This window comes from Marmota flaviventris, chromosome 5 (assembly GCF_047511675.1).
Source record: "Marmota flaviventris isolate mMarFla1 chromosome 5, mMarFla1.hap1, whole genome shotgun sequence".
In the NCBI taxonomy this organism is placed as follows: domain Eukaryota; kingdom Metazoa; phylum Chordata; class Mammalia; order Rodentia; family Sciuridae; genus Marmota; species Marmota flaviventris.
The window spans coordinates 35,928,142-35,941,285 of NC_092502.1; positions in this window are offsets into that span (position 1 = coordinate 35,928,142).

A 13,144-nucleotide genomic window follows, 5' to 3' on the forward strand; every position below is an offset into this window, starting at 1 on the left:
GAAATTTGTGGATGAAGAAAGCCTGGGCCCAGTGGGAAGAATGAAGACCGGGGTGGAAACAAGACCAGGGGTCAGACCCCCAAGTTGCACCAGCCTGCTAGCTACCAACGCGGGGTCCACCTGGTGAAACCCTCAGGACACCCCACCCCCACCCCGACACACACACCAACCCATCTCCTCCGCAGGGTCTCGCAGCTGTGGGGGCGGCCCCACCCGACTGAAGCTTCTTGCAACCTTGGGCTCCTGTCGCAGGAGGGACTCCAGAAGAGAAGTTTCGGGGGTCTCACCCACGCATGTCCAGATGCCTCGCTGCGATGCTCCTCTCAGGCAGGAAAGCTGGGGCCATCTGGGTTCAGGACGCAGGACTCCAGGCAACAGAGCCTGGTGGGGCAGCCCGGGGGAGGCAGGGAAGGAACGAGCACTATCTTCTGGGTGGGATGAGCGCTTCCCACGGCGGCAGAGGCTCCTGGAGCGCTGCCCTGCCCCGAATTCCAGGGTCTCCCCAAGATCAGGCAGGTGAGGCGAGGCTCTTTCCCCAAGTCTTGTTTTAGACGTTCCGGGGATGCGAACCCCCAACCTCCTTAGGTAAGAGGCTCCATGTAGCTGCCTGCGGGTCGCCACCCGCGCTCTGATGACCCGAGTTGAAAACCAGGTGGGGGCAAGAAAAACGGCTTAGAAACCCGAGTTCCTGCCCCAGGGATGCCTTTCATTGAATCTCTGTGGAGGTTTGTGGAACTTTGTAGACTGGAATCCAAACCAGACCTCAAGATATTGACAGGGCAACAGCGCTCCCTTGTGGACAATGTATGGTAGCTCCCATGACGAAAAAACAAAGGCTGGTGACAGGGATAGAGAAGACCAATCAGGGGCTGCTGGGGGTGTGAAGAGCTTACAGGAAAATCAGAACAATGGAATATTGCTCAGGGAAATGTTATTTAAAAAAAAAAAAAACTAGTGTTGCACAAAAACTGGCACTTTCATAGCCTGAGAGAGGGGAAAAAATGGTTCACTCTCCAAATAAATGACTAGTAAATGATAGTGTGACTACAGTATCACAAACACAGGAGAAACTACAAGACACTGGTGTAGGCAAAGTTTTTTATTAAGACCCCCCAAAGCACAAGCTCCGCCTGCAAAAATAAACAGGTGGGATTATATCAGACTAAGAATATTGCACACAATGAAGAAGAGACAATCTGTGGAACTGGACAAATATGTGGAAAGTATTCATCCAACAAAAATATATAAGGAATGCAAGAGCAAAAAAAAAGATAGCAATAATACATTTTTAATAGGCAAATGATCTGAACAGGTATTTCTGAAAAAAAATACATACAAGCAGCCAATAAGTATATGGAAAATTCTCAATATCACTAATCACCAGGAAATTCAAATCAAAACCACAATGAGATATCATCTCAACCCAATTAGATTAGTTATTACCAAAAAGAAAAAAATAACAAACACTGGAAATGAAGTGAAGAAAAGGGAACTCTCCTACTTTGTTAGTGGGAATACAAATTAGTATAGCCATTATGAAAGGGAATGGAGGTTCCCAGAAAAAAAAAAATTAAAAATAGAACTATCATATTACACAGCAATCCACTTCTGGGTATATGTGCAAAGAAAGCAAATGAAGTCATTGTATCAAAGAGATACCTGCATTTCCATGTTTATTGCAGCACTTACAATAGTCAAGATATGTAATCAACCAAGGTATCCATTAAAGAAAATGTGATCTGTGTACACAATGGAATATTATTCAGCCATAAAAAGAGTAAAAATTCTATCATTTGCAGCAATGTGGATGGAAAAGAAAGACATCATATTTATTGAAATAAGCCAAGTACAAAAAGGCTAATACTGCATGTTCTTGTTCATTTGTGGAATCTAAAAAAAATATTGCAGAGATGAAGAGAGTAAAATAATAGTCACTAGAGGAGAGGGGGAAAGGGAAATATAGAGATTCGATAATAGGAAGAATTAATTATATTGTTCACAGTAACAGTAGAGAAACTATAGTCTACAACAATTTAAGACATATTTCAAAATAACTTTATAAAAATTAAAATCTTGCAGTATGTCTTAGAGATAAACATCTATGAAATAAGCAAGCAGAAACAAGATTGGGCAGAGGAAGAAGTCAAGCTATGATTCAGGCTCAACAAAACCTCCACCAAATTGACAAGACTCCAGAACAAGCATCACCCACTGTGGCTGGGTCAAGACCTTTAATCCATATTTCTCAGACACTTCAAGAGGCTACCTAAGGAAGGGCCTAACATAGGGAGATGTCTCTAGAGCTGAGGCAAACCCTAAAGTTAATAGTCTGATGAGCAAATTCCCTGTAGCTGAATGACAAGTTCTCTCTTGAAGGGGATCTTAGGCAGGGTGTGGTGGCACACACACCTATAATCCCAGATGCTTGGGAGGCTGAGGCAGGAAGATTTGGAGTTCAAAGCCAGCCCCAGCAACTTAGCAAGGCCCTAAACAACTTAACAAGACTCTGTCTCAATTTAAAAAATTAAAAGGGCTGGGGATGTGGCTCAGTGGTTAAGTGTCCCTGTCCATGTTTATTGCAGCACTATTCACAATAGCCAAGATATGTAATCAACCGAAGTGTCCATTAACAGATGAACAGATTGAACTCTGGGTTCAATCCCTGGTACCAAAAACAAAACAAAACAAAAATATTTGGGGGAATCCATGCATGCATATCTGCATCCTTTACTGTTACAGTTTGGATATGATTTGAGTGTATCCTCCCAGGGTTCTTGAAACGGAAGCATGGTACTCAATGTGATGATATTAAGAGGTGTTGGGACCTTTTAAGAGATGGGTCTAGTGAGAGTCATTAGGTCACTGAGGACTCTGTCATCCAAAGGATTAAGGTAGCTCTATTTCTGTCAAGAGAGTTGTAATAAAAAAGCAAGACCAACCCCACCCCACTTTCTCTGGCTTCTGTGTTACCATGTTATTCCTCACTCTCATACATGCCACCACCATGATGCCATCCTTCATGATGTGACACAGCCAACAGGTCCTCACCAGAGCTAGTGCCATGCTGTTTGGACTTTCAGCTCTAAAACTATGAGTTAAATAAACCTCTTTTCTTTATATTTCCCAGCCTCGGGGGTTTTGTTATAATACAAGAAATGTACTAATATAACCATACTTTGATATATTTTCAGAAAAAGCATCACCTATCTATGTCCATGAAAGTAAAAATGATGCCAGGCACAGTGTCACAAGCCTGTAATCCCAGTGACTCGGGACACTGAGACAGGAGGATTGCAGGCTTGAGGCCAGCCTCAGCAACTTAGCAAGACCCTAAATAACTTAGTGAGACTCTTGTCTCAAAATAAAAAGTGCTGGGGATGTAGCTCAGTGGTAAAGTGTTCCTGGGTTCAATCCCCAGTACAAAAAAAAAAAAAAAAAACTACTTAAATCCAACTCTTTATCCCAATAGACTCTCCACAACTGATTTAGGGAGATAGAAGATCTTCATGTTGATTGTTTAAAGTATTGTTTAATACCAAAGGTCAATTATGAGGAAGTCTCTTCTGTTTTAACCTCCTTCAAGCCAACTTTCCAACCGACCCATGACCTCAAGACTACATTGCCTGGTGGTCTCACACAGACTCAGCTCTGGCCTCTAGATGCTAGAATTCCAATTAAAATCTCACTAGGGCTTCGGTGAAGATAGAATAAAATCACCTTAAATATTTATGTGAGAGATCATATGGCGGGTAATTGCAGACAAATTTTAAAATAAGAAAATCAATGATGCCAATTTTAGTTGTTGGTTATTGTTTATTAGAAAACACTACAAAGCCACTATAATAAACAATTTGATATTAATAAGAGAAAAGATAAATAAATGGAAATAATACAATATAGAGCCAGAAGCAAGATTCAAACATGCACTGTTTATAAATAATTTTATAAACACTTATTATATAAATTATAAATACTTTTTATTTCAGTGACTGAAGGCTAGATATCAACTACTAACTGAAGCTGTAGTACCTATTTGAAGGAAAATATAGCTGAACTTCTAACCTCAGTGGATAGAAAACATGACTTTATGATTAAATAATGGAAAGGAAAAACCTTAGCAGAATGTGTGGGGACCACATTAGTTTTCTGTTGCTGCTGAACAAGTTATCACACACTTAGTAGCTTTATGAATTTATTATCATAGAGTTCTGTAGGTCAGAAGTCTACCATGGGTCTCAGTGGACTAAAATCAAGGATCAGGAAGGCTGGGTCCCTTCCAGAGTCTCCAGAGGGGAATTCATTCCCTTGCTTTTTCCAGAGTCTAGAGACTTCCTGCATTACCCAACTCATGGCTCTTTGCATCTTCAAAGCCAGAAATTGCATCCTATTCATCTGCTTCCATCATCACAGCTCCATCTCTGACTTTGATGTTTACTCTCCTGCTTCCCTCATTCACTAAACAGAACTCTTACATTGAGCCCGCCCAGATAATCTAGAATCATTGTCTAATCTCAAAGTCAGCTGATAAGCAATCTCAGTTCCCTCTCACCATGTAACAGCAAGGGAAATAGACCGTGACATAGTTAGGGGCCAATTATTCTTCCTACTACCAAGGATTCATGAATAAACTGTGTGAAAGTTCTCAGAATCAAAATGGAGCCAGTTGTCTCAGGCCCAATTAATTAATTAATCAAAACTGGAAGTTTTATGAGGTAAGGGATCTCATGTATATATGCCTGGTAACAAGAACTTTCACAAAAGACTCTGTCAGAATCAAAGTCTTGCACAAAGACCATAGCAACCTTCTACAGAAAACACTTCTGCAAGGATGTCTGTCAAACAATGGCCTTGCAACCCTGAACTGATGCTAGCCTTGTAGTCAAGGATTATCATTTCAATACAAATTATGGCATCCTCCGCATTTTGCCTTTAGAAATTTCCCTTGCATCGACTCCCTTGAATAAGCACACCGTTTATTATGCACATACATTCTCATTGCAAAGTTTATTCCCAAATAAACTTATTAAACTTTGAAAAAAAATCTGTTTTTATCTAAGTTGACACCTAGGAATTGAGAATCCTAAACCAAGACATGAAACCCAAAAGCCATTTATTAACTATAAAATCATTTAAAATTTAAACTCATGAAAACATAAAATACAAAGATATGATAAACAATATAGAAAGGCAAGGTAGACTGTGAAAAAACACTATATATATATGTATACATATATATATCAAATAAATGGGTAAAATCAATAGTATGCAATATATCTTCCAGATTAAAAGTGGATTTTTTAAATAGACAACGCATATGAGTATTGATATTCATTTAGTTCACAAGTTCACAGAAAAAGAACTAAACCAAATAGTAAACATACTTGAAAAGGACTTTCCTAGTAGTTGGGAAATACAAGTTGAAATTATGATAAAATGAAGAGACATCACCTACTGAGACCTATCAGACTGATGATATACAATGAAAAAGTGAAGCCCCATAGCCCAGTGAGGAGATGGAGGAAAGTGTTCCTCCTGCAATAAAGGCACAAATACAAAGTATTACAGTTTTAGAGAAAAGCAATCTTCACATGACAATTAACATTTAAAATACAGATAAATATGACTCTGGCACCTCACTCCTAGGAATCTAATCCATAGCCATTATAAATGAGGATATATGTTCCAAATCATTTCTTCAACATTTTACTACTGATAGACAAAAGAATGGCCAACAAACTTGAGAGTCCTCATCAGTAAGGAAATGGCCAAATAACTTATTTATTTACACAGTGGAATAATACAGAACAGAAGTAGTAGTCAACAAAAATGAATTTTAAATTTCAAAATAATAGTAAATTTCAATTGTATCACCACAAAAAAAGATGAGGGGATGGATATGTTAAATGACTTGATTTAATCACTCCACTTCATATACATATATCAAAACATCACATTGTATTTCATAAATGTAATACAACTATGACTTGCCAATTAAAATAATATTTAAAAATAAATAAAAGAATATATTGCCATTCTGGCAGCAGTCAGGAAAGATTGCATGCTGTTGCGTAAGAAAAAGAAGATATAGAAAAAAATATAAAACACCTTTTTGAAAAACATGAACAATAATGTTTAGATACATATAAATTCTGAGCGGGAGAAGAAGAAACATAGGAGGAAAAGAGCAAATAAGTGTCCCACCAAAAAATGGGAGATCATTAATAGAGAAGGAAAGAAAGAGGAAGAAAGGGAAGGAAAGAAGGAATAAACGAACAAAGGAACTACGGAAGGATCCGACCTGAATACTCAAACTCCGAGCATGTCAAAATATATTACATGTGTGTAGAGGTGACCAAAATGGGGCCACTTTTAAGAGCTTGGATTTTATATATATAAAATGTTCACATTTTTCAAAGAAGTATACGCTAATTTTACAACCAGACAGTAAAAACTAACTTCATTGTGATAAAAAGTAAAACTACATTACCAAAAAAAAAAATCACATTTCAACTTCTCCCTTGAATAATGTGCATATCTGAGACTGGCTAGAAGTCACTCAAGCCATGGCAAAGTGCTACTGCATCTTTTAATCATGGTAATTCTAGCAATGTACAGAATGAGAATGTGAGTGCATGTGTGCATGTGTGGGCACTTTCTGGGCACTATCTTTAAGAATTATTCCTTGAATTCCCATATTTTCCGTGTGGGGGGGAACAGGAGACTTTCCTCATCTGTCACTTCGAATAAACATTTAATCTAATCTTTGTGCGGGGCTGCCCTGAACAGGAGCTGAGCAGGCCCCTTAGCCTTGAGTAATGGGAGTGTGGAACTGGCATCGCACGCAGGACTTCGCTGGGCAAGGGAGTGCAACTCCGGGATTGGGCGTCACCCAATAAGACTGGGCTACACCCCGCTGTTTGTTGTAACACAATCCCTTGCCTTTTTTGGGTAGAAGATTCTATCAAATGTCTTCCCCTAATAAAAACAGGGGTTCAAGGTGCCCTCGCTCTCTTGCCTCCGTCGCTCCCCTTGCCCTCCAGCGTAGGAGCTGATGCCTGAAGACGCAGAGACATCCCTGACCCCAGAAAAAGGCATTTCTGTGTCTGTGTGGTCTTCTCGTCGCCAGCCCAATTCACGCGGAGTGACCCTGACTCCATCAGCCGCTCTCGGGACCTGGGCGATAAATCTTCATTACTTCTTTCATTCAGAAGTATTTCTTGATATTGGCTGATTGCAGCTTGCCTCCGCCTCCCTGTCACGCAGCCACAGATTCCCCACCAGACCCAGGAGAGAAACACTTCTCCGCTCTGCCTTCACTATGCGACGGAAATGACTCGCCCCCAAAACCCACACGTGCCATCTTCTTCCCTTCAGAGGCCACGCCCCGCTGTAGTCACCTGGTTCCTCTTGGTGAAACCCAGGCCGGGGTTTCTGAGGATGGAAGTCTCTAGGTCATCGCCAGGAGCTCCCTCCGACCCCTGCACCCTGTGACACACTTTGGGCTTAAAGCTGGGGTATATGGCCAGAAAAGCTCCCCACTGCCGTCTCTCAACCACTGGCAGACAGCTGTGCACAAGTTCCTGGGACAGCTTGCAACAGTGTGTGGGAGCCCTGATGGGCATGAAAGACACTGTCCTCTAATGGCATGAAGCACCTGTCTTTTGTATTAGGGATCTGTGCTCTGATTGCTGATTGCTGCATCTAATCAGAAAAGCTCAAAGAGGTGTCAGTCATCATTGCACCTCCTCCCATTGTTTTAAACCCCTCCCCTCTGGCTGAAGCGGCTTCCAGAAGTCAGGGGGCAGCACAGAATGGCATGATCCAGCTTCAGTAGGGGAGCTGGATGACAATGACCAGGAGCATGTAGGAGAGAAAACTGCTCAACTCATGACCAGATAGCAAAAAAAAAAAAAAAAAAGCAAGAGGTAGGGGCCTGGTCTGTCATCCCTTGGAAGGCATATTCCCCAATGATATGAGGACCTAGGCCCCACCTCCTAAAATCCATGTCATTCCCAATAGTGTCACCCTGGGGACCAAGCCTTCAGCACATGGATCTTTGGGGGACATTCAGGATCCAAACTAGCACAGTTTGTGTCCCCTGAGTAAACTGCAGCATTTGGAGACTGGTCCAGCCTGCTGTGTATCTTTCTGAGCACCAATGAAGGAAGGAGTAGTAGTCCTGGCCATAGTAACTTTCCAGATTTTCTCCAAGCTGCTCTCCTCTGGTGCTCATGGCCTAGGACCAGCTGCAGGAAAAAAATGCCAAACTTCAGTCCTAAGCAGTGAGTGACTCTAGCCCAAGACATGCTGCTGTGGGACCCCCTTTCTTCTTCACATCCACAAAAAGGCTTCTGGGGTGACTTACATTGGGATGATATTTCTCTCTACCTAACACCAAGTTCTGCATTCATCATCTCTATTCCTGCCCCATCTAGACCAATCCAGCCATTTTCTACCACTGTCCTTACAGGGCCCTCTGTTCCCTGTGTTGGTGGCACATCTTGTCTCATCCCCCTCCTCTTTCAGGATTTATCTCAGATACAGGTCTCAGGTCCCTTTATACTCTTTCTTCTGTAGCTTTTTAAGCTCTCTTACCCTGTGGTACCCTATGGTACCCTGTGGTACATTGTCCAAGAGCAGAAAACTAGATTGAATTTAGTGAAGCTAGCAATAGGGGAGAAGTATAGATGAGAAGGGGGGTAGCTGGAAATAAGGTGATAGAATAAGAAAACCAGTAAAATGCAGGAGCACAGAAGAAAGAGAGAAGTGTGTGTACAGGAAATTGGAGTGGCACTTGTCTTCTATCTGGTCCTACATATGGACTTGAGTACCTATGTTAAGGATCAGAGATGGAAGGTCATGTTGACACTGAAAATGGATTTTATGATGCTCTGGACACAAATGCAGATGCTTCAATAGCACAACTCAAAGAGCATTTCTAGCAGGGAGGCAACATCCCCCCAGCTCTAAATGCAAATGGGTATCAGTGCATTGTTCTGAAGAATTAAGGATTGAAGAGCATCCTGAGTCAGCATCCCCAGGGACACAGATGTTCTCTTGCTGGGCAAGGGAGGGAGGAAGTGGGAGGGCTAAGTGGGCTATAGTTGTGTCCAACAGAGGGAAGATATAGATATAAGAAGAGATAATATTGAAACACACTTAAACATTAATCACACACTACAGATAATACTTTAGACGATTGTGTTTATTTAAGTATCAAAATGACCCTACATTGAAAGTGATATTTCATTACATGTACAGGTTAGGTATTCAGGTTCGCAGGTCAGCTCTTATGCAGATGAGTCATGTGGCTGACCTCAAGTCATTTAATTCCTCTGGGTCTTAGCTTCATCATCTGTAAAATACAATAATAATATGATTATGTAAAGAGGAATAAAGAGGGTGATAAATGCAAATGGACTCAAATTCCTGGGCCAAAGTGAACCTCCTGCCATATAGCCTGAATAGCTGGGACTACAGACAAACACATAAGATATTAAGATAGAGAAACTGCCACAGATTGGAAGATACTAAGGAGATAATAGCACTAATTGATGTTGATTTCCTGGTTTCAATAATTGTTCTATAAGATGATAACAGTAGGAGAAACACAATGAAAACTATATAGAAATCCTCCACACTATCTTTACGACTCCCTTCAGTGAGTCTAAAATTATATCAAAAATTTCAACATTTTAAAAAAGACCTTAAAATTGACACATTTTTTCCTAATGCACAGGATCAAGTAGGTGGAGAGAAGTAGAAGAAAGAAGATAATCAGTAAATGAGTTGCATCCCATCCACTCAAAACACAAAAGTCAGTAGTCAGCACTGAGCCATATAGTGCTGCTTCTTTCCCATTAACTGGGCCACAGAAAATGACACAGTTCAGTCCGGCTCAATGTATCACCACCCATGTTAAGTCAATTCCTTCTCCACTGTTGATTCAAAAGTCAAAGACTTGTAAATAAAAAAGTCATAGAATAATGCTGCACATAATGACATTTTGGTCAACAGCAGACTGCACATATGACGATGGTCTCATAAGATGATAATGGAGCTGAAAAATTCCTTTCACCTAGTGACATCTTAGTGTTCTAATGTTGTAGCACAAATATAGTGATGCTGGTATAAACAAACCTACTGCACTGCCTGTCATATAAAATATAGCACCTACAAAATATACGGTACATATTCTTGATAGTAATAAACAACTGTTCTTGGTTTATGTATTTATACTGTATTTATATTATTATTATTTTAGAGTGTAGACCTAACCTATTTAAAAAGTTTATTTTAAAACAATATGCTGTTGTGCTGGTAGCTTAACATTTATCTGGTGTCTACGGAGACACTTGACAACATGCAGAGGCCACATAGAGTAACTGACCTGGAACATCTACGTTTGTGTTAGTGCACCAGGTGATAACAATGAGATCACCACACGATGCATTCTCAGAACATCTTTGTTATCATTCAAAATAGGACTCTGTGTATGTGTTTTCTTTTGTCTAAGAAAGATGGACAAGGGCCCAATTATGCAATGTGAGAGGCAGGCAAAGGCAACTACGGTAGTACTGGAGATCCTGCCAGTTCCCACATAGAGGAAAACTGGTCCAACCTGTTGCAAGGATCCTGACTACTGGGGTCATTCAGCCTGACAACCTCCAATTACCCAACTTTTTGGAACACTTCTGGCAGAAAGGTGAATGAGAATATTATCTCTCTAGGGAGAATTAACATCATAATGAGTCCTGAGGACTCTCCTGGGATAAGTGAGTCCCCTGGGTTTCCTCAAGAGCAAGGACTCATAATTGCCTTCTACACAGTCCCTCCAAGTGACCAACAAGGGCCACACAGCAACAGACCCTTGGTGTACTAAAGAAATGGAACTGATTTCTTCACAACCAGACCAAGCAAGGCAAGATTTAAGAAGAACCAAAGCAAACATCCCACAGAAGCACTACTCCAGCAGATTATGAGAAGGCCAGCAGGCCTGGGGTTCTGTGTCTTCCAGAAGCTTTTCCACTGTGGTGGGGGCTGGAGGGAGAGCTAGTGAAAGTGAAAAAAGTCCCTGCAGCAGAAAGATGGAAGGACAGGAAGGCTGAACAACACTGCAACCTAGATGGCCTCGGCTTACCCTTCAAGACCTTGTTGATCCACTGCATCGCAGCTCTCTTCTCTAAGTCAAGGACTTCAGCTGTAACTGGATAACCTAGCTCCAGGGGTGGGGGCAGGATCAGTGGGTCATTTTTCCTGTAGGGCAGCAGAAGAGGGATTTTGCGTTTCTTGGGCCCAGAAAGATCAAATGATGGTGAGCGAATCTTCAGATTTTGCTGCTTGTCCAAAGGAACCTCTACAGACTTTTCATGCTTGATTTGCTTCTGTGGTACCACTGAGGCTGAAGATCTAGCCTCATGGCCTTCATCACCAGCTTTATTTGCAGGTGCTTGGAAATGGGATGAGGCTGAGCTGGGGAATCCAGCTGTGCTTGCACCCTTCCTCTTCTGTGGTAGTTGGAAACCCTGGGTGGAACTGTAGGAACTGGTGATAGCATTGCGCTTCTTGCACGACATTGTGGAGGTCTGGGATTTCCTAATCAGGCTGTTTACTGAGCTCTTGTAACAAATATCTCTCTTCAGAGGCCCAGGCCTGGGCACAAAGGAAGAGAGCACTCCGTTGACCCGCAGGCACCTAAATGCTGACTGTCCAGTCTCACTAGCTTCAGATCCCCTTTTCTGATTATCCTGCTTTTCCTGGACTGTGTGGTGGTCCTCCTCCTTTCCAAGTCCTTCCTCTCCCAGGGTAGTCAGGTCTTTCTCTTCCTTGGCTTTTACTTGACTGCTTTCTTCTAGAGGTCCCATAGGGGTCTTCTTTGCATATGGGATTGAGAAATGGCCAGCCAGTGAGGACCATATAGTCAAGACTGACTCCTCTAGAGCCAAACGAAGCGTGAGTTTACCCTTAGCAGACACCAACTTCATTATCATTGAAGGGCAAGACATTCTGGAGCTGGAAACAGACAGCAATGGTTTTTTCTCTTCAGAACATGCAGAAGAAAAAATCCTCAGAAACAGACACCGAGCCTGCTGGATTGGGTATCGCTGCCTATGGTGAATGACAAGCTGCCGGCGGTGCTGACGACGGGGTGAAGCCACAAGATCCTCATAGGATAGCTTGTGAGTCAGGTTCAGGGACGGAGCCACTGAGTGAACCCGGAAAGCTGAGGGAACACGGCGAGGGAACAGCGAGGCTCGGAGGCGACGGGGTCTCGAAGGACAGTCCTGGTCGCTCAGAGTGGGGGACGGCTGGCCAGGGCTAGCCCGGCTCAGGTAACTGCCCATAAGGGGCACTTCTGCAAGGTCGGGTCCTTCAAATAAAGTCAATGGCTCAGAGAAGTTTCCGTTAGCTGCCGAAGGAGCCCAAAGCAAAGCGCGCACTGTGGGGTGTGTGCGTTGGAACGCGTGAGCGAAGAAAGGGCGCGTGCGAAGTGCACGCACCCAGGGAGCTTCGGGACTCCCTGCTGCTGGTCAAGGGGGTTGGCACCAGGGAGATCTGCTCATCCCAAGGCGTAACCATCCTTCCTGCTGTCAAGTCCCAGCTCCGTCCTGGGGGTTCTGCAGGACTGTGGTCCTGGAGCCAGAGAACGGGAACCGAAGGGGTGCCAGGCTTCAAGCTCAGCAGCGCCCACTCGCGGTCTGCGCCTTTTCACCTGACTGTCCTTTCCCGGCACACGAAATCGAGGAGCGGCTCAGAATCGCATCTCCGCGGCCCACGCCAGGCCAGACAATAGAGACCCCGGCCGGTGGGGGGCGCCCCCTGCGCAGCTCGGAGCATCTAGGCAGAGTGGGAGGACTGTAAGAAGTTTAAGGGGATCGCCCCGCATCCTCTACCCTTCCAGGGACTTCATGTACCCAAAATCTAAAAGGTTATATACATTTATGAAATACTCGAAAGGCTCGTACAATTTTCAGGTTTAACTTTAAACGATTTTAATAATATTGACTTCTAGAACTCCCAAATTTTAATCAGCCTGTTGTACTTCAAAGCGCGTCCTAAAATGAAATTTTTTTAAAAAATGGATATACTAGAAGTCGATATACAACCATAATATGGAGTGGAGTTATCCTAGGTGTTTAAAGAA